The sequence below is a fragment of the Protopterus annectens genome, chromosome 3.part1 (assembly GCF_019279795.1).
Source record: "Protopterus annectens isolate FY-2018-M chromosome 3.part1, PAN1.0, whole genome shotgun sequence".
NCBI classification, from domain to species: Eukaryota; Metazoa; Chordata; order Ceratodontiformes; family Protopteridae; genus Protopterus; species Protopterus annectens.
This window is the reverse complement of record NC_056732.1, coordinates 727,679,560-727,697,499: the sequence shown is the minus strand read 5'-3', so window position 1 is coordinate 727,697,499 and position 17,940 is coordinate 727,679,560. Positions and strand designations below refer to the sequence as shown.

Sequence of the window (17,940 nt, the reverse complement as noted above, 5' to 3'; positions counted from 1 at the left end):
CTTCCTTGACGTCAGGGGTATAAAAGATGCAGCCAACGCCATTTTATTTAGTTTTTCTTGCCCCAGATGTCAGGTGCCCCCAAAAGGGCTGGCTAAAATTAGGTAAATAAAACATACATGCACCAACATAAGTTTTACCTTCCTCTATAAGCAAATACACCATCTAGGTTGTATAGATTAGAGAAGTAAAGATAAGTTCCAGCAAAAATAAGGGGGGTGGCGGGTGGGTAACCTGGACTGCAACAGTGAATACACTCGAACATCTACATTTATGGTAAGTGTACACAACTGTACTATGTTCTTCGTGTTTCACTGTTGCAGTCATTACACTTGGGTTGAGTCCCAAAGCTATAGTTGGGGGGCTGGAGCTAAACAGCATTAGGAATGGCTATGAGGCCCTACAGAACTGCAGTGGCAAAGCCTGCCCTGGATTTAGAGTAAAGAGGCAGATTGTAATGTTTTGTAAAGGTATGCACTGAACTCCAAGTAGCAGCCTCCAAAGTGTCTTTGGTTGGTACTCTCCTGAGAAAGGCTGCAGAAGTGGCTGCAGCTCTGGTTGAATGTAGCCTAATGCCCTTAGGCACTGGTTTGCCATGTTGTGAGTAGCAGAAACCAATGCAGTGACCTATCCACTTTGAAATAGTCTGCTTGGAGATAGCCTTTCCTTGTGATGCAGTGGTATATGCCACTAATAATTGCTCTGTCTTTCTGAAAACTTTAGTTTTGTCCAAGTAGAATCTAAGTTGTCTGTGTACGTCCAATGAATGCAGAATTTTCTCCCCCTTGTTCTGCGGATTTGGATAAAAAATTGGCAAATGAATTGTTTGGTTAAGGGCTAAACTGGATACCACCTTAGGCATGAATGTAGGGTTTGTTCTCAGAGAGACCCTGTCTGGATAGAAAATGATAAAGTGTTCCACAGCCATGAGAGCCTGTAGCTCTGAAACTCGTCTTGCAGAAGTTATTGCTAGGAGCAGAGCTGTTTTCCAAGATAAGAATTTTACGTCCACAGTAGCAGCTGGCTCAAAAGGAGGTAAGGTGAGTTTTTCCGAGACATAATTGAGGTCCCATTCAGGTGTTGGGGTTCTCCTTGGAGGCCTTAAGTTTTTGGCTCCTCTGAGGTAATGCCTTAATAAAAGAATGAGAAAAGAGTGGTGGCTCTGTATTGTAATGAGCAGAAATGGCAGAGGCATGGATTTTAATTGATGAAAAAGATAGGCCTTTATCCAGCATCTCAGTTAAATATTGCAAAATCTGAGGAATATTTGGGACAGCTGTATTAGTTCCTTGAGCTTGGTTCCAAGAGCAAAATCTCTTCCATTTCCCCAGCATACGATTTTCTAGTACTAGGCATTCTGGCTTCTAAAATGACATCCACCACAGCTTTACTGAGTGGTGTGGTTTATATGGCTACATTATCCGCCATGCTGCCAGGTTTAGGATCCTGAGTTGGCTGTGCAGAATCTGATTGTTTTGTTGGGACAGTAGATGGGGTATTTGAGGTAAGGTCCAGGCTGGGCATTGGGACAAGTTCCTTAAGATCGGATACCAGTACTGGTGTGGCCAGTCTGGGGCAATCAGAATCATCTTTGCCTGACCTTTAGGAGTACTTTGGGGAGGAGAGGTAGTGGAGGAAAGGCATATACTGATAGGTTTGTCCAGTTGAAAGATAAGGCGTCCACTTTCCAAGCTTGTCTGTGATAAGTCCTTGTGCAGAATTTTCTTAGTTGATTGTTTTGAGGGGAGGCAAATAGATCTATGTCCGGGCATCCTCATTCCATTGTTATCATGCTGAAGACTTGTGGATCCAGGTGCCACTCGTGGGGATCCATGAGGTTTCTGCTTAGTTCGTCTGCCAGAGTATTTTCCTTTCCTGGCAGGAATTGTGCCTGCAGATGAACTTGGTAAGTCAATGCTGTGTCCCATAAAGCCATGGCCAGTCTGCATAGGGGGTAAGAATGAGTTCCCCCTGCATGTTTATGTACCACATGACTGTGGTGTTGTCTGTCTTTATCAGTAGTTGTCCTGGATGAAGTAGGTCCATGAAGGCTGTCAGGGCATTTTGAACAGCTAGCATCTCTTTTTGATTGATATGTAGATGTTTTTGGTTTGTGGACCAGGTGCCCTGAACGCCTCTTCCTGCCATGTGTGCCCCCCAGGCATAATCCGATGCATCCGTCGTTAGGCTCTGTCTGGCTGGGGGTAGTGAAAATGGCTGTCCCTTGTTTTGGTGACAAGCCTTTGCCCACCATCGAAATTCCTGTTGCAGGCAGGGTATTAGAATAATCATTGTTTCCAGACTGTGGCAATGCTGTGTCCAGACACTTTTTAGGTACCACTGAATTTTCCTCATATGCAGTCTTGCATATGGAATTAGTAAGATGCAGGATGCCATGAAGCCCAAAGCCTGCAGAATTTTTCTTGCAGATAACTGGGCCTTTGTTGCCATTTCCTTGAAATAGGTAGTCAGTTCCCTTTGTTTGTCTGGAGTCCAGATAAGCCATCTGGACAGTTGTATTTAAGCTTGCACCCAGGAATATTATCTCTTGAGAGGGTACTAGTTTTGATTACTTTTTGATGACTGTGTACCCTAGGCATGTTAAAAGTCTTATCACAAAAGTCAGATGCTGTAGTAGAATATCCTTGTTCTCTGCTTGTATGAGGCAGTCGTCCAAGTAAGGATATATTTCTATTCCTCTTTGTCTACAGTAAGCTATTACTGGTGCCAGGAACTTTGTGAAGACCCTGGGCGCAGTAGATAAGCCAGAGGGCAGTGCAGAGAATTGGTAATGCTTTGAGCCAGCCTTGAATCTGAGGTATCTTCTGCATGATTGTCTGATTGGGACATGCAGGTATGCCTCTTTTAGGTCTAAAGTCATGAGCCAAGCCTTGCTGCCCAGCATGGGCAGAAGCTGCTGTAAGGTCAACATCTTGAATTTTGGTATATCCAGGAAAGTGTTCAGAATAGATAGGTCCAGAATTGGTCTCCATGCTTTGTCCTTTCTGGGTACCAAGAACATTCTTGAGTAAAATCCTTGTCCCTGCTCTTGCTGTGGCACTTGTTGAATTGCCCTCATGTCCATGAGAGGTGTGACTTGTTTTTGAGCCTCTGCCCATTGATTTTTTGGCAGGTCTGGCCAACCGTTTGCTCTTGGCAGGGTATGGAAATGAAACTTGTAGCCTTGTGACACTATGTCTAGAACCCATTTGTCCTGGGTTATAATGTTTCAATTTTGAGAAAAAAGTGCTAGGTTTCCCCCTAAGGGTGCTGCCAGAAGATAAGTGCTTGGTGCAGGCAGGGGGAAGTCATTGGGACTGTTTCCTGTATGGTTGTGATTTGTCTTCTCCACCTTTGGAGGTAGAGGCACTCCACTGCTTAGACCTGTAGGAACCTTGCGGCTGTGATCTGTCTCTAGGGTGTCTGGATCTGCCCCTTTGAGGTCTGTCTGAGACTGGAAGGGACCAATTCTTTGCAGGCCAGTGTCTGCTAAATCTAGGTGGCTGTACCTGTAAGAAATCCTTGACCGTTTGCATAGATTTAGCTTTGTCCTCCATTTTCTTTAATACCTCTTCTGCCTTAACACCAAACAAGGTATCATGTTGTAAAGGAGCATCTAATAATTTTGCTTTAACATGGTCAGGCAGATTTTGTTCCTTTAACCAAGCATGCCTCCTAAAGACAGAACCCGTAACAGCAGCCCTGCAGGAGGCCTCCAGAGAATCGAACCCACAATGCAAAGTATGCTTTCCAACTTGTTCAGCTGCATGCAATAAATCCTGCATTTCTGTTTTCTGCACATTCAGAATTTGCCATCATTTTCTGTTTAAGCAGTGTCATGATATATTGCTGATATTTGAGCATATGAAACTGGCAATTTAAAGCCCTTATAGCCAAAGTAGCAGATGTGTAAATCTTTTTTCCCCATCTATCCAGTGCCCTAGAATCCCTGCCAAAGTGGGTAGGGTTTTTTGCAGTAGAAGCCTTGACCCCTTTCAGACCCTGTGAAATAGTTTCTGGGTCTGCAGAAGGGTTTTTGAAAATGAATTTATGAGAGTCAGGGACCCTGTAGTATCTGCCCGGCTTAACAGGAGCTGGAGGTAAAGAGTCAGGGGTCAGACTAGACTCCGAGAACACATCATCTACAATGTCCAAAAAACCAACGGGCATGGAAGTCCTCCTTTTTGAGTACAACTAGAGAGTTAAATTTGGCGGCTGCAGAAATGCTGGACTTACTGATAAAATGGTTGGGCAAAGAGTCAGCAGAGCATGCAAAAAGCATGTGTAGAGTACACTTATTTAATCCTCTGGCAGGACCTAACATGGCATGGCAGAGGCTAGAATAAAGGTATGGCTCACCTGAAGCAACTGAAGGTGCTCTACTGAAAAAGCTTGAAGCCTTCCCCAAGTTGAGCAATAAAGACAATATAAAATTACAACAGCTGGGCGATCTTCTTCTAGAAATAGTGTGCTAAAGAGGAGGGCTATTTGACAGGGCTTTCATACTTAGACACTGCTCGTGGTACTAATCCAATAGTGGAAAAAAATACAGTTGTGTACACTTATCATAAATGTAGATGTTCGAGTGTATTCACTGTTGCAGTCATTACATTTGGGTTATCCTGCTGGCAGGTTGCCCTCAGTCGGCCTGAATTCCAAAGTCTTGGGTCCTGCGTCGGTTGCTGTCGCCTCTTCCTTGACATCAGGGGTATAAATGATGCAGCCAACGTCATTTTATTTAGTTTTTCTTGCCCCAGATGTCAGGTGCCCCCAAAAGGGTTGGCTAAAATTAGGTAAATAAAACATACATGCACCAAAATAAGTTTTACCTTCCTCTATAAGCAAATACACCATCTAGGTTGTATAGATTAGAGAAGTAAAGATAAGTTCCAGCAAAAATAAGGGGGACGGCGGGTGGGTAACCTGGACTGCAACAGTAAATAAACACTAGAACATCTACATTTATGGTAAGTGTACACAACTGTACTATGTTCTTCGTGTTTCACTGTTGCAGTCATTACACTTGGGTTGAGTCCCAAAGCTATAGTTGGGGGGCTGGAGCTAAACAGCATTAGGAATGGCTATGAGGCCCTGAAGAACTGCAGTGGCAAAGCCTGCGCTGGATTTAGAGTAAAGAGGCAGATTGTAATGTTTTGTAAAGGTATGCACTGAACTCCAAGTAGCAGCCTCCAAAATGTCTTTGGTTGGTACTCTCCTGAGAAAGGCTGCAGAAGTGGCTGCAGCTCTGGTTGAATGTAGCCTAATGCCCTTAGGCACTGGTTTGCCATGTTGTGAGTAGCAGAAACCAATGCAGTGACCTATCCACTTTGAAATAGTCTGCTTGGAGATAGCCTTTCCTTGTGATGCAGTGGTATATGCCACTAGTAACTGCTCTGTCTTTCTGAAAACTTTAGTTTTGTCCAAGTAGAATCTAAGTTGTCTGTGTACGTCCAAAGAATGCAGACTTTTCTCCCCCTTGTTCTGCGGATTTGGATAAAAAGTTGGCAAATGAATTGTTTGGTTAAGGACTACACTGGATACCACCTTAGGCATGAATGTAGGGTTTGTTCTCAGAGAGACCCTGTCTGGATAGAAAATGATAAAGGGTTCCACAGCCATGAGAGCCTGTAGCTCTGAAACTCGTCTTGCAGAAGTTATTGCTAGGAGCAGAGCTGTTTTCCAAGATAAGAATTTTATGTCCGCAGTAGCAGCTGGCTCAAAAGGAGGTAAGGTGAGTTTTTCCGAGACATAATTGAGGTCCCATGCAGGTGTTGGGGTTCTCCTTGGAGGCCTTAAGTTTTTGGCTCCTCTGAGGTACTGCCTTAATAAAAGAATGAGAAAAGAGTGGTGGCTCTGTATTGTAATGAGCCGAAATGGCAGAGGCATGGATTTTAATTGATGAAAAAGATAGGCCTTTATCCAGCATCTCAGTTAGATATTGCAAAATCTGGGGAATATTTGGGACAGCTGTATTAGTTCCTTGAGCTTGGTTCCAAGAGCAAAATCTCTTCCATTTCCCCAGCATACGATTTTCTAGTACTAGGCCTTCTGGCTTCTAAAATGACATCCACCACAGCTTTACTGAGTGGTGTGGTTTATATGGCTACATTATCCGCCATGCTGCCAGGTTTAGGGTCCTGAGTTGGCTGTGCAGAATCTGATTGTTTTGTTGGGACAGTAGATGAGGTATTTGAGGTAAGGTCCAGGCTGGGCATTGGGACAAGTTCCTAAAGATCGGATACCAGTACTGGTGTGGCCAGTCTGGGGCAATCAGAATCATCTTTGCCTGACCTTTAGGAGTACTTTGGGGAGGAGAGGTAGTGGAGGAAAGGTATATACTGATAGTTTGTCCAGTTGAAAGATAAGGCGTCCACTTTCCAAGCTTGTCTGTGATAAGTCCTTGTGCAGAATTTTCTTAGTTGATTGTTTTGAGGGGAGGCAAATAGATCTATGTCCGGGCATCCTCATTCCATTGTTATCATGCTGAAGACTTGTGGATCCAGGTGCCACACATGGGGATCCATGAGGTTTCTGCTTAGTTCGTCTGCCAGAGTATTTTCCTTTCCTGGCAGGAATTGTGCCTGCAGATGAACTTGGTAAGTCAATGCTGTGTCCCATAAAGCCATGGCCTGTCTGCATAGGGGGTAAGAATGAGTTCCCCCCTGCGTGTTTATATACCACATGACTGTGGTGTTGTCTGTCTTTATCAGTAGTTGTCCTGGATGAAGTAGGTCCATGAAGGCTGTCAGGGCATTTTGAACAGCTAGCATCTCTTTTTGATTGATATGTAGATGTTTTTGGTTTGTGGACCAGGTGCCCTGAACGCCTCTTCCGGCCATGTGTGCCCCCCAGGCATAATCCGATGCATCCGTCGTTAGGCTCTGTCTGGCTGGGGGTAGTGAAAATGGCTGTCCCTTGTTTTGGTGACAAGCCTTTGCCCACCATCGAAATTCCTGTTGCAGGCAGGGTATTAGAATAATCATTGTTTCCAGACTGTGGCAATGCTGTGTCCAGACACTTTTTAGGTACCACTGAATTTTCCTCATATGCAGTCTTGCATATGGAATTAGTAAGATGCAGGATGCCATGAAGCCCAAAGCCTGCAGAATTTTTCTTGCAGATAACTGGGCCTTTGTTGCCATTTCCTTGAAATAGGTAGTCAGTTCCCTTTGTTTGTCTGGAGTGAGATAAGCCATCTGGACAGTTGTATTTAAGCTTGCACCCAGGAATATTATCTCTTGAGAGGGTACTAGTTTTGATTTCTTTTTGTTGACTGTGTACCCTAGGCATGTTAAAAGACTTATCACAAAAGTCAGATGCTGTAGTAGAATATCCTTGTTCTCTGCTTGCATGAGGCAGTCGTCCAAGTAAGGATATATTTGTATTCCTCTTTGTCTACAGTAAGCCATTACTGGTGCCAGGAACTTTGTGAAGACCCTGGGAGCAGTAGATAAGCCAAAGGGCAGTGCAGAGAATTGGTAATGCTTTGAGCCAGCCTTGAATCTGAGGTATCTTCTGCATGATTGTCTGATTGGGACATGCAGGTATGCCTCTTTTAGGTCTAAACTCATGAGCCAAGACTTGCTGCCCAGCATGGGCAGAAGCTGCTGTAAGGTCAACATCTTGAATTTTGGTATATCCAGGAAAGTGTTCAGAATAGATAGGTCCAGAATTGGTCTCCATGCTTTGTCCTTTCTGGGTACCAAGAACAGTCTTGAGTAAAATCCTTGTCCCTGCTCTTGCTGTGGCACTTGCTGAATTGCCCTCATGTCCATGAGAGGTGTGACTTGTTTTTGAGCCTCTGCCCATTGATTTTTTGGCAGGTCTGGCCAACCATTTGCTCTTGGCAGGGTATGGAAATGAAACTTGTAGCCTTGTGACACTATGTCTAGAACCCATTTGTCCTGGGTTATAATGTGCCAATTTTGAGAAAAAAATGCTAGTTTTCCCCCTAAGGGTGCTGCCAGAAGATAAGTGCTTGGTGCAGGCAGGGGGAAGTCATTGGGACTGTTTCCTGTATGGTTGTGATTTGTCTTCTCCACCTTTGGAGGTAGAAGCACTCCACTGCTTAGACCTGTAGGAACCTTGCGGCTGTGATCTGTCTCTAGGGCGTCTGGATCTGCCCCTTTGAGGTCTGTCTGAGACTGGAAAAGACCAATTCTTTGTAGGCCAGTGTCTGCTAAATCTAGGTGGCTGTACCTGTAAGAAATCCTTGACCGTTTGCATAGATTTAGCTTTGTCCTCCATTTTCTTTAATACCTCTTCTGCCTTAACACCAAACAAGGTATCATGTTGTAAAGAAGCATCTAATAATTTTACTTTAACATGGTCAGGCAGATTTTGTTCTTTTAACCAAGCATGCCTCCTAAAGACAGAACCCGTAACAGCAGCCCTGCAGAAGGCCTCCAGAGAATCAAACCCACATTGCAAAGTATGCTTTCCAACTTGTTCAGCTGCATGCATTAAATCCTGCATTTCTGTTTTCTGCACATTCAGAATTTGCCATCATTTTCTGTTTAAGCAGTGTCATGATATATTGCTGATATTTGAGCATATGAAACTGACAATTTAAAGCCCTTATAGCCAAAGTAGCAGATGTGTAAATCTTTTTTCCCCATCTATCCAATGCCCTAGAATCCCTGTCAAAGGGGGTAGGGTTTTTTGCAGTAGAAGCCTTGACCCCTTTCAGACCCTGTGAAATAGTTTCTGGGTCTGCAGAAGGGTTTTTGAAAAGGAATTTATGAGAGTCAGGGACCCTGTAGTATCTGCCCGGCTTAACAGGAGCTGGAGGTAAAGAGTCAGGGGTCAGTCTAGACTCCGAGAAGACATCATCTACAATGTCTAACACAGGTGGAATAGCTAGAGGCCTGTGTTGAGGTAGTAATAGGAAGTCTCTGAGCCTTTTCTTAGATTCTGAAAAATCTTGGCTCTCCCAGTGGAAATGTTCCCTCATGGTATGCAAGGTTTCCCCAAAAGAGTAGTCCTCAGGAGGAGAAGCTGAAGGAATTGACTCTTCAGCATCAGAATCCTCATAGGGGGGAAGAGAATATTCCTGACCAGAAGAGGAATCAGAAGAAATGGAAACCTGATCTGAAGATTCATAGTCTGTCCCTTGCCTAGGCCTCTTATCAGGAGGGGGATGGGAACCCCTGATCAAGGTAATTAAGTCTTCGGCCATTTTGAGCATCTATTTTTTGGGCATGGAGGCCTGTCCTTGTGGCTGGTGAACTTGTTTCTTTGCCTTTAAAGGTGTTTTAGCCTTTGTCTTTGAAGTTGGTTTAATATATAATTGTTTGGGTCTGAATACATCCTCAGAAGCCGATGCCTGCTCAGTGGCTCTGGACTCATCTGAGGGAATTATCTCCGAGGCTCCAATACCTTGAGTTTCCCAGTGGCCTGGCCGACTCCACGTGGGAGTCGGTAGCGGCCTGTGACTCTAAAGTAGCGGGCGTCAGGGGCTGCGAAAGCGCCTCACTGAGGACTGGCGAACCGGTGACTTGCTTAGGAGAAGCTTCGTCACTGGTTTAGGGCCTCGGTTGCCTGTCTGTTTCTTTTCATTTTTTGTGAACTCCGGTAGTCGGATGGCTATCCGACGACATTGTATAACTAAATCTTCATCCAAAATAGCTTAATGCAAAATCGTACCGACGCTTAATAGTACGTTGGTTAAAATCTAGCACAAAACCGATAACTAGCAACGTCGTGGTCAGGGCCTAGGCAAGGAATACAATAAGAATGAAAGTCCTTATGCGGTATTTGCTTCCCACAAGAAATACAATTATTAACTTTTTCTGACGTCAGTCTGGAGCAAGAAAAAAGTTTCCCCAACAGGGTACTTAGCTTTTAATGAAGACTTCGGATCTGAAACTCGAACACAAAAATCTCAGGAGTCGGCCGACCAGCACTTGCGAACTGCTTCTGCTTCGGGTACCGTGTGGCAAGAAAGACTAAATAAAATGGCTTCGGCTGAATCTTTTATACCCCTGACGACCTGACGTCAGGGAAGAGGCGACAGCAACTGACGCAGGACCCAAGACTTTGGTATTCAGGCCAACTGAGGGCATCCAGCCAGCAGGATAACCCAAATGTAATGACTGCAACAGTGAAACACGAAGAACATCTACCATATACCTTGCAACAAAAGTGGGCATCTGTTGGAACTAAATACAGAGGAAAATGGAGTAGCTTTTCCCCCTTTCTTTGTATTTTCTAGGTTCGTTCAGCAGCAAGCAAAGATTATGAGCAACCCCAGCTTTGCCTTCATTAGCAGCAGTAATCCGCCATCCAGATCGGAAAAGCCTTCCAGACCTCATGGTAATACTTCTGTGTTCACACACAAAGCAGTTGTGCCTTCAAAGGCCACAAACTGTCAAGACAGCAGCAGGGTGAGCCGTATAGAAAGTCCTGATAGACAATGCCCAATTCACTGGAAGCCTCATCCTCTGAAAAGGTGCAAAGGGTGTAGAGGTAAGCCTGTTGAGGAGAGAATGTCCTTTCTTAAACAAAATGGCATCTGTTTCAAGTGCTGTGAATCTACTAAGCATATAGCTAAAGACTGTAAAATATCGGTCGAGTGCACAGAATGTGGCAGTGAGAAACACATAGCGGCCTTACACCCTGCTCCACCTCCACAACCAGCAGGGATGGTAGAAGCCAGGAAAGATCAGGGCAGGGAGCAAAAAGAGGATTGCCCTTCTTCAGTGATGTCTAAGTGCACTGAAATCTGTGGCCAAGGTAAAAATCCACGGTCATGTTCTAAAATCTGTTTAGTCACTGTGTATCCCACCGGGAAAAGAGACAAAGCAGTGAAGATTCCTTTTTTAGGCAAGGCTCAAAGGACAAACCCACCTCCATATACAACCCAAGGATAAAAAAACTACAGGTAATGCTACTCAATGCCAAAAGTCCAAACCTCAAGATGCATGCACTCGAGGCTCTCCTCAGTATGGAGAAAATCGATGTCTGTGCAGTAACAGAAACCTGGTTCAAGGCCCCTGAGAGCACCCCAGCACTACCAGGTTATAACTCATACCATGCATTTCGGCCCCAAAACTCGGACCGAAGCACAAAAGGGGGAGGGGTATCTATATTAATCAAAGATACCTACACCTCCAGGTTAGTGGCACTGCACGAAGCATCGGAAACCATCCATGTGCAACTAACAGCGGGCAAAACTGCCTTTCAGTTTGTAGCCTGCTACAGAACACCCTCCCTATTACAGGAACCCCACTTGGCATTCCTGAGAACACTGGAGAATATGAAGGTCTCTCCAAACACTATGTTATTGGGTGACTTCAACTACCCAAACATTGACTGGGAAAACTACTCAAGCCCAAACACCTTCGCCCAACGGTTCCTTGAATTTATAAACTCTAACGCAATGGAACAACTGGTCACCACTCCCACAAGAGGGAACAACATATTGGACCTGGTCATCACCAACATGGGGACTCTCTGTTCCACACCAGAGGTAAACCCCTCATTGGTAAGATCAGACCATAAACAAATTTCCCTGAACATCCATATCCCGTCCCCACCCCCAGCCAAGGAAATCACTGTAAAGAATTTCTCAAAAGCCAACTTTGCACTTCTCAAGACTGAGGTGGAATCCTTCAAAGCCCCTGGACCAGAGGATAATACAGCCAAATCCGCAGAATCCTTTACAAATGCATTCTATGAGCACCTGCAGGAATGCATGCATCGTGCTATCCCAAATAAAACCAAGACTCACTCCTCCAAAAACAGGAGACTGGTCTGGTGGACCCCGACCATAAATAAGCTATACAACAGAAGGAGGAAGCTACTACATGACAGAGCAAAATCCCAAAAAGGGAAGGCATCTCTGATCAGTATTAGGAAGAACCTTCGATCCCTCATAAAATCATCAAAGGCCAGTTTCGAAAGAAAAATTGCCCTAGACACTAAAGATAATCACAAGGCCTTCTTTAGTTATGTCAGGAACATGGGCGGAAACTCCCAGATATGCTCTGAACTGTTGCATAACGGTACAAAATATACCGAACCTACAGAAATAGCCAACATCCTGGCAGACAGATTCAGCGCAAACTTCTCCCCCCAAAGGAGCAAATGCCTATCCCAACTGAATGTAACCTCCCTGACATCACAGATGCACAGGTGAAAGCTGCCCTCTCCAAAGAAAAAACACAGCATCTATGGGACCGGACGGTGTCCCAGGCTGTGTCTTATACAAGCTCCAAGAAGAACTGAACCCTCACATTAAGTCACTGTTCAAACTTAGCCTTACTACAGGATATGTACCCAAAGAATGGCGTACAGCTACAGTGGTCCCACTCCACAAAGGTGGTGCCACAACGGACCCAGAAACTATTGCCCCCATAAGCCTGACTAGTCTGGTCTGTAAAGCTGTGGAGCGTATTATCATGGAACCCATAAACAAAGACATTGGGAGCCTCCAGACACTGGACCCTACCCAATTCGGCTTTGTTAAGGGCAGATCTTGCCTCTTAAACCTAGTTGATTTCTTTGAAACAGTTACCAAAGCCATAGATGAGGGCAAGGTAGTCCACACAGCCTACCTGGACCTCGCAAAAGCCTTTGACACAATACCCCACTCGGGCATCATAAATAAGCTTACCAGCTTAAATATCAACCCCTATATCACAAGATGGGTTGCAAACTGGCTCAGAGATAGAACCCACATGGTCAGAGTCGCAGGTGCCATGTCCGAATCCAAACCAGTTACAAGTGGCGTCCCACAGGACTCAGTTCTGGGACCTCTCTTGTTCGGTATATACTTCTCTGAGGTTCAGGCTAACACGGGGGGATTATGGCTGACAAAGTTCACAGATGACTGCAAACTGGTGGCCATAATCGAATCTCCAGCTGACACAAGCATCCTCCAAAAGGGTTTCACAGAGACGGATGCTTGGTGCCAGAGCCACGGCCTCAAGCTAAATGCTAAAAAGTGCATAGTCATCCCCTTTGAGAAAAACAAGGTGCCCACAAATTACCACATAGGTGGTAATCCATTAAGTACGGAAGAAATAATTAGAGATTTGGGGACCAACATAGATAGTAATCTCTCCTTTGATAATCACGTTGCCAAAGTGGTTAGAAAGACCTTCTATATAGCCCACCTTATCACGAAAGGGTTTGCATCTAGATCAAGAGAGGTCACTGTGCCCCTCTACTCGTCACTCATCAGGCCCATAATTGAATACAATGCCCCTTTTGGGATGTACCTTACCCGACACCTGCAGCAACTGGAGAGACCCCAAAAGTACCTCACCAAGGGGATCATGGGCTACAAACAGATGTCCTATGCAGCTCGACTAAAGAAACTCCAGCTCTACTCAGTTGCTTACCGCCTACTCAGAGGCGATCTATGCCTGACGTACAAAGCCATGTCAAACCCAGAATTAATGGACATGCTCCACCTCAAAAAATCCAAGTCCCTTAGAGCTACACGCTCCAGGGACCTAAACCTCAGCACAAAAATAAATAGGACATGCTAGAGGGACAGATTCATTTCCCAGAGGCTCCCCTCACTCTGGAATAGAATCCCAATTCATGTTAGACATAGCCCCTCGCAGACCCTCTTCAAGCGAAATTTGGACGCGTGGATGGGAAATCGCAAATTCACCCCTGGGATCTCTCCTGTGTCCCTGCTAGACAGAGGCACAGTAAACTAATCTTAATAGGGTACCTTCTGTGACCTACTTTACAGAGGCACAGTAGGCTAATCTAATAGGGAGGCGGAAGCCAAATACATTCTGGCTAGGCTTATGAATGCCCTAGGGCAGATAGCCTAGTATCTACCTATGAACCTATTTATGCAGTTCTTGATGAGTAGAGAACTCACTTGCAAGGTCAGACTTTTTTGATATCTTTAACATTAAAACAACTGCAGCTCTCTATACTCTAAAGACATGCACAAGCATTATGGAAACTGCAGGCAGAAGAGCCATAGACTTTGTTATTGAATCTTTTGATAAGGAAAAGCAATTCCTATTACCTACACTGATAGAGTGGGACATGATACCTGATGACAAGTCAGAAATTTCTTCTCTAGTGGTGGCTTATCATCACCATCACCTCCGCCCAATTACTCACCTCATTCCAGCTGTTAATTCTGGGGCTTCTATCCTTTTGCTTCTTGGAAGAGACATTTTAGAAGTACACAAAGTGCATGAGCAAATTAATGGACTGGTCACTGCCCCTTATGCTCACAGACTTGACTTGGGGTGGGTCACTGTAGGAGAAGTTTGTCTGGGATCAGCTCACCAGCCAAAGAGCATCAGTTCCTTCAAGACGTCTATGTTAACAAATGGCTGCACATCCTTTTTTAGTCCATGCCAGAAAAATTTTACTGTTAAAGAAAGCTTTGATAATTTAACACGGTTTTGGGACTCTTCTTCATACAGCAAAGAAGATACCAGCTTTAACAAAGAAACTGACAATCTAGGGGTTTCAGCATTCCAGAAATCAAAGGACAATAATAAACAAGCCCTGTCCATAGAAGATCAAGCCTTTGTCCGGATCATTTTTATTTTATTTATTTTTATTTTATTTTACATTTGTTGACCGGGCTAGTCTGGCTGGATACATGTCCATTTTCAGGAGAGGCCCGAGGAGAAAAGCTCCACTATATACTAAGTACATTACATAAAAATTGACTACTCTAAGATATAGCTAAAATCAGAGATTACAAAAACAAAAGATTGAAAGATAGTTTCAAAGAGAAACAAGTTTACAATATGCAGTTCATTAAATTTCAAACAAATGTGCAAAATGTACATACTTAAAAACTCAACAGTAAAAGGAACAGAACTAATGTAGGGTAGAGATGAAAGAGTGGAGGAGAAACAGAGTAAGAGAAACAGGTTAGTCAGGCGTACTGCAGGAACAAAGCCAATGATTTTGGAAGTACAGTTTAATTTTCTGTTTGAAAAGTGGCAGGGATGTAGTCAGAGTTATGTCACAAGGTAAGAGATTCCAACTTCTACCTATTGTGTTAGTGAATAGAGAATCACCTGCTGTGTTGTTTGCCTTTATAGATTTTGTCATGAGTTTACTAGATGAGCGAAGTGAGTTGAGATTGTTGTAAGGGATTAGAAGTTGTGAGAGTATTGGGGTATTGTCAGGTAGGTGTAATATATTGTGGGCAATAGTGAGTTGAGGAATTATAATGTGGTTTTGAAATTCAAGCCAGCCTAGTTGTTTTAGGTTTATACAATGGTGGGTCCTAAAGGGGTTACTAGTGGCGAAGCGAGCTATATTGTTATAGCAAGTAGCAAGTTTGTTTAGATTGGTTTTCTTAAGGTTTGTATAAATTGGGGAAGCATATAGGAGGGTTGATAAAAGGTGAGATTGTGCAATCTTGGTTCTAGTTGTTGGGGTTAGGAAAGGTTTGATACGATATAGGGATCCTATTTTTCTGTTAACTAACCTGATGTTGTTGTTAATGTGCTGATCGAAGGAGAGATTATTGTCAATGGTTATTCCTAAAAGTTTTGTAGTTGGATCAGAAGAGATGATAGTACCATTATTTGAGGAAATGGAGAAGTTTAAAGGGGGGACCGAGTGGTGGGGGTGAAGAGGAGGAGTTTTGTTTTTTTGGCATTTAGTAGGAGAAACCGTCTAGAAAACCAAGTTTCTACAGTATTAAAGGTATTTTGGGTCAGTGAGATCAGCTCAGTAGAGGAAGGTGCTGAGCAGATAAGGGTAGAATCATCTGCGTATTGTATGCAGGTTGCTTGTGGGATCGCAGTCTGAAGATCGTTAATAAAGAGGGAGAACAGAAGTGGACCAAGAATGGAGCCCTGGGGAACTCCGATGGAAATGGGTAAGAGTGATGAGATATGGTTTCGCATATTACAGCTTGTTGTCTGTTGTTAAGATAAGATCTAAACCAATTAATGGCGAGTTTATCACAAGAGAGAGATTCAAGAATGTTTATTAAGAGAGAGTGGTTGACCATGTCGAAAGCTTTAGAGAGATCAATGAAAAGAGCAGAAGAGAGAGTATTGTTGTTTCGATTTTTATTGATAGTATCTATAAAGGAAAGAAGGGCAGTGGTGGTACTGTGGTGAGGTCTATAGCCATGCTGACAGTTTGCTATTATATTGTGTAGAGAAAGATAGTGCACAAGTTGCTGATGAATACATTTTTCCATGATTTTCGCAAGGGGTGATCGAAGGGCAATTGGTCTAAAGTTGGAAAGGTCAAGGGAGTTACCACCTTTATGTAGTGGGATAATATAGGAGACTTTCCAGATGTCAGGGATGGTTCCCTCTTGGATAGTTCTGTTTATAAGTAAGGATATAGGATATGCAATTTCTTTGGCAGCTTTCTGGAGGAAAAGAGAAGGGAGCTTGTCAGCAGAAGGGGTACAAGATTTCAGTTTGTGAATGAGTCTGTAGATGAAAGAAGTTGATATAGGTTTTAGAGAGAAGTTGTAGGAGGAGTTAGCTATATTAGTTGGAATATAAGGGTTGTTGGTGTTCATTTGTTTGGCTAGGGATTGAATAGTTTCAGAGAAAAAAGAGTTGAATGCATTAGCAGTCTGGAGAGGGGTTTCTGGGTCAGCATTAAGAGGGGAAGGAGTTTTCGCAATTCCTGGGGAAAGTAGTCTGTTTACTGATGACCAGAATTGTTTAGCATTGTTAAGATGGGTGTCCTGAAGTTCTCAGTAGAAGTGTTTCTTGTCAGAGATTATTGATTTCTTAGCCAGATTTCTGAGCTGGCGGAAATGAACTAAATCAGGGTTTTGTTTATGGCATCTCCATTTTGTCCATGCTTTGTTTCTAGTATGAATGAGTTTTTTAGTATTGTTGGTAAGCCATGGGGCTGTTTTGGTCTTTACTCTAATACAACGTTCTGGAGCATGTGTATCCAGTATGGATAAGAAGGTAGTGTTAAAGAATAAGACTGCCTCCTGCAGGGGAAGTGATTTTAAGCAATTCCAATTGCATGCTCTCAGTTCAGCTTGAAAATGTTCTAAGTTAAAATGCTTGGTAGAACGAATTAGCCTTGTATTTGGGAGGTTAGCACATTCTGACTTTTGTCTAGTAATGTAGGTTAGGGAGTGGTCGCTGATATTGTCTGGCATAGTACCTACTTTATACTGTTTGTTGACTTTATTTGTGAGTATCCAGTCTAATATACTCTCTTTCTTATTGGGCTTATTGACTCTTGTAGTTGAGGTAATAGTTTGGGTGAAACCATGTAGGTTAATATGACAGGAGGGATTATCAGCATTAATTGTGTTCCAATCAATGTTAACGTCGCCTAGAATTATGGTTTCTTGGGGGTAGGTGGTAGAAACCCAACTAAGATAGTCTTCTAATATTGGAATGTTATTACCTGGAGGAAGATACAAGCAAATAATGTAAATTGCTTTTTTGGCATTAAGTTGGAGTTTAATAATGATGGCTTCTATTTTGCTATCTTGGTTTGGACATGCTGGTTGAGTAGAGATGTTAAGTTGATTTTTGAAAAGTATTGCTACTCCACCACCCTTACGTTTTAAGCGGTCATGTCTTACTATATTATAACCTTGGGGTATAATCTCTGAGTCCTTTGTGCCTGGGTTTAGCCAGGTTTCAGAGAGGCAGAGAATATCAAAAGAGTGGATATCTAAGAGGGCATGGATGAAGGGTATTTTCTTATTTATGCTTTGAGTGTTAAGGTGTCCTATGAGGAAGTTATTATTGAGGTTAGGTGAGCAGTTTTGGGGAGGAGGGGAGATAGGGCCAGGGTTGGGGTGGATGTCACCATCTTGTAGTGTTGGATTAACTAGTTTAGTTAAATATTTGCTCTTTAGAAATGTTAGAGGTTTTATTTTTTTGTCTGATTGTAGTAGGTAGGTAAGGTGATGTAGTCTGTGGAATTTAGATAGATGATAGCTTGGGGTGGAAGTAACATTAGAGTATGATGTGAAAGTGAGTATAGTAGAAGTG

The 17,940-nt window shown here is 43.5% G+C and overlaps 1 protein-coding gene across 3 annotated transcripts in view; it reads right to left on the bottom strand.

Annotated features, from left to right (window-relative positions):
• The window catches only part of RIPOR2 (RHO family interacting cell polarization regulator 2), a 3,249,967-nt gene that overhangs the window by 2,164,982 nt on the left and 1,067,045 nt on the right, over positions 1-17,940 (bottom strand). The gene's annotated exons all lie outside the window — the stretch shown is intronic.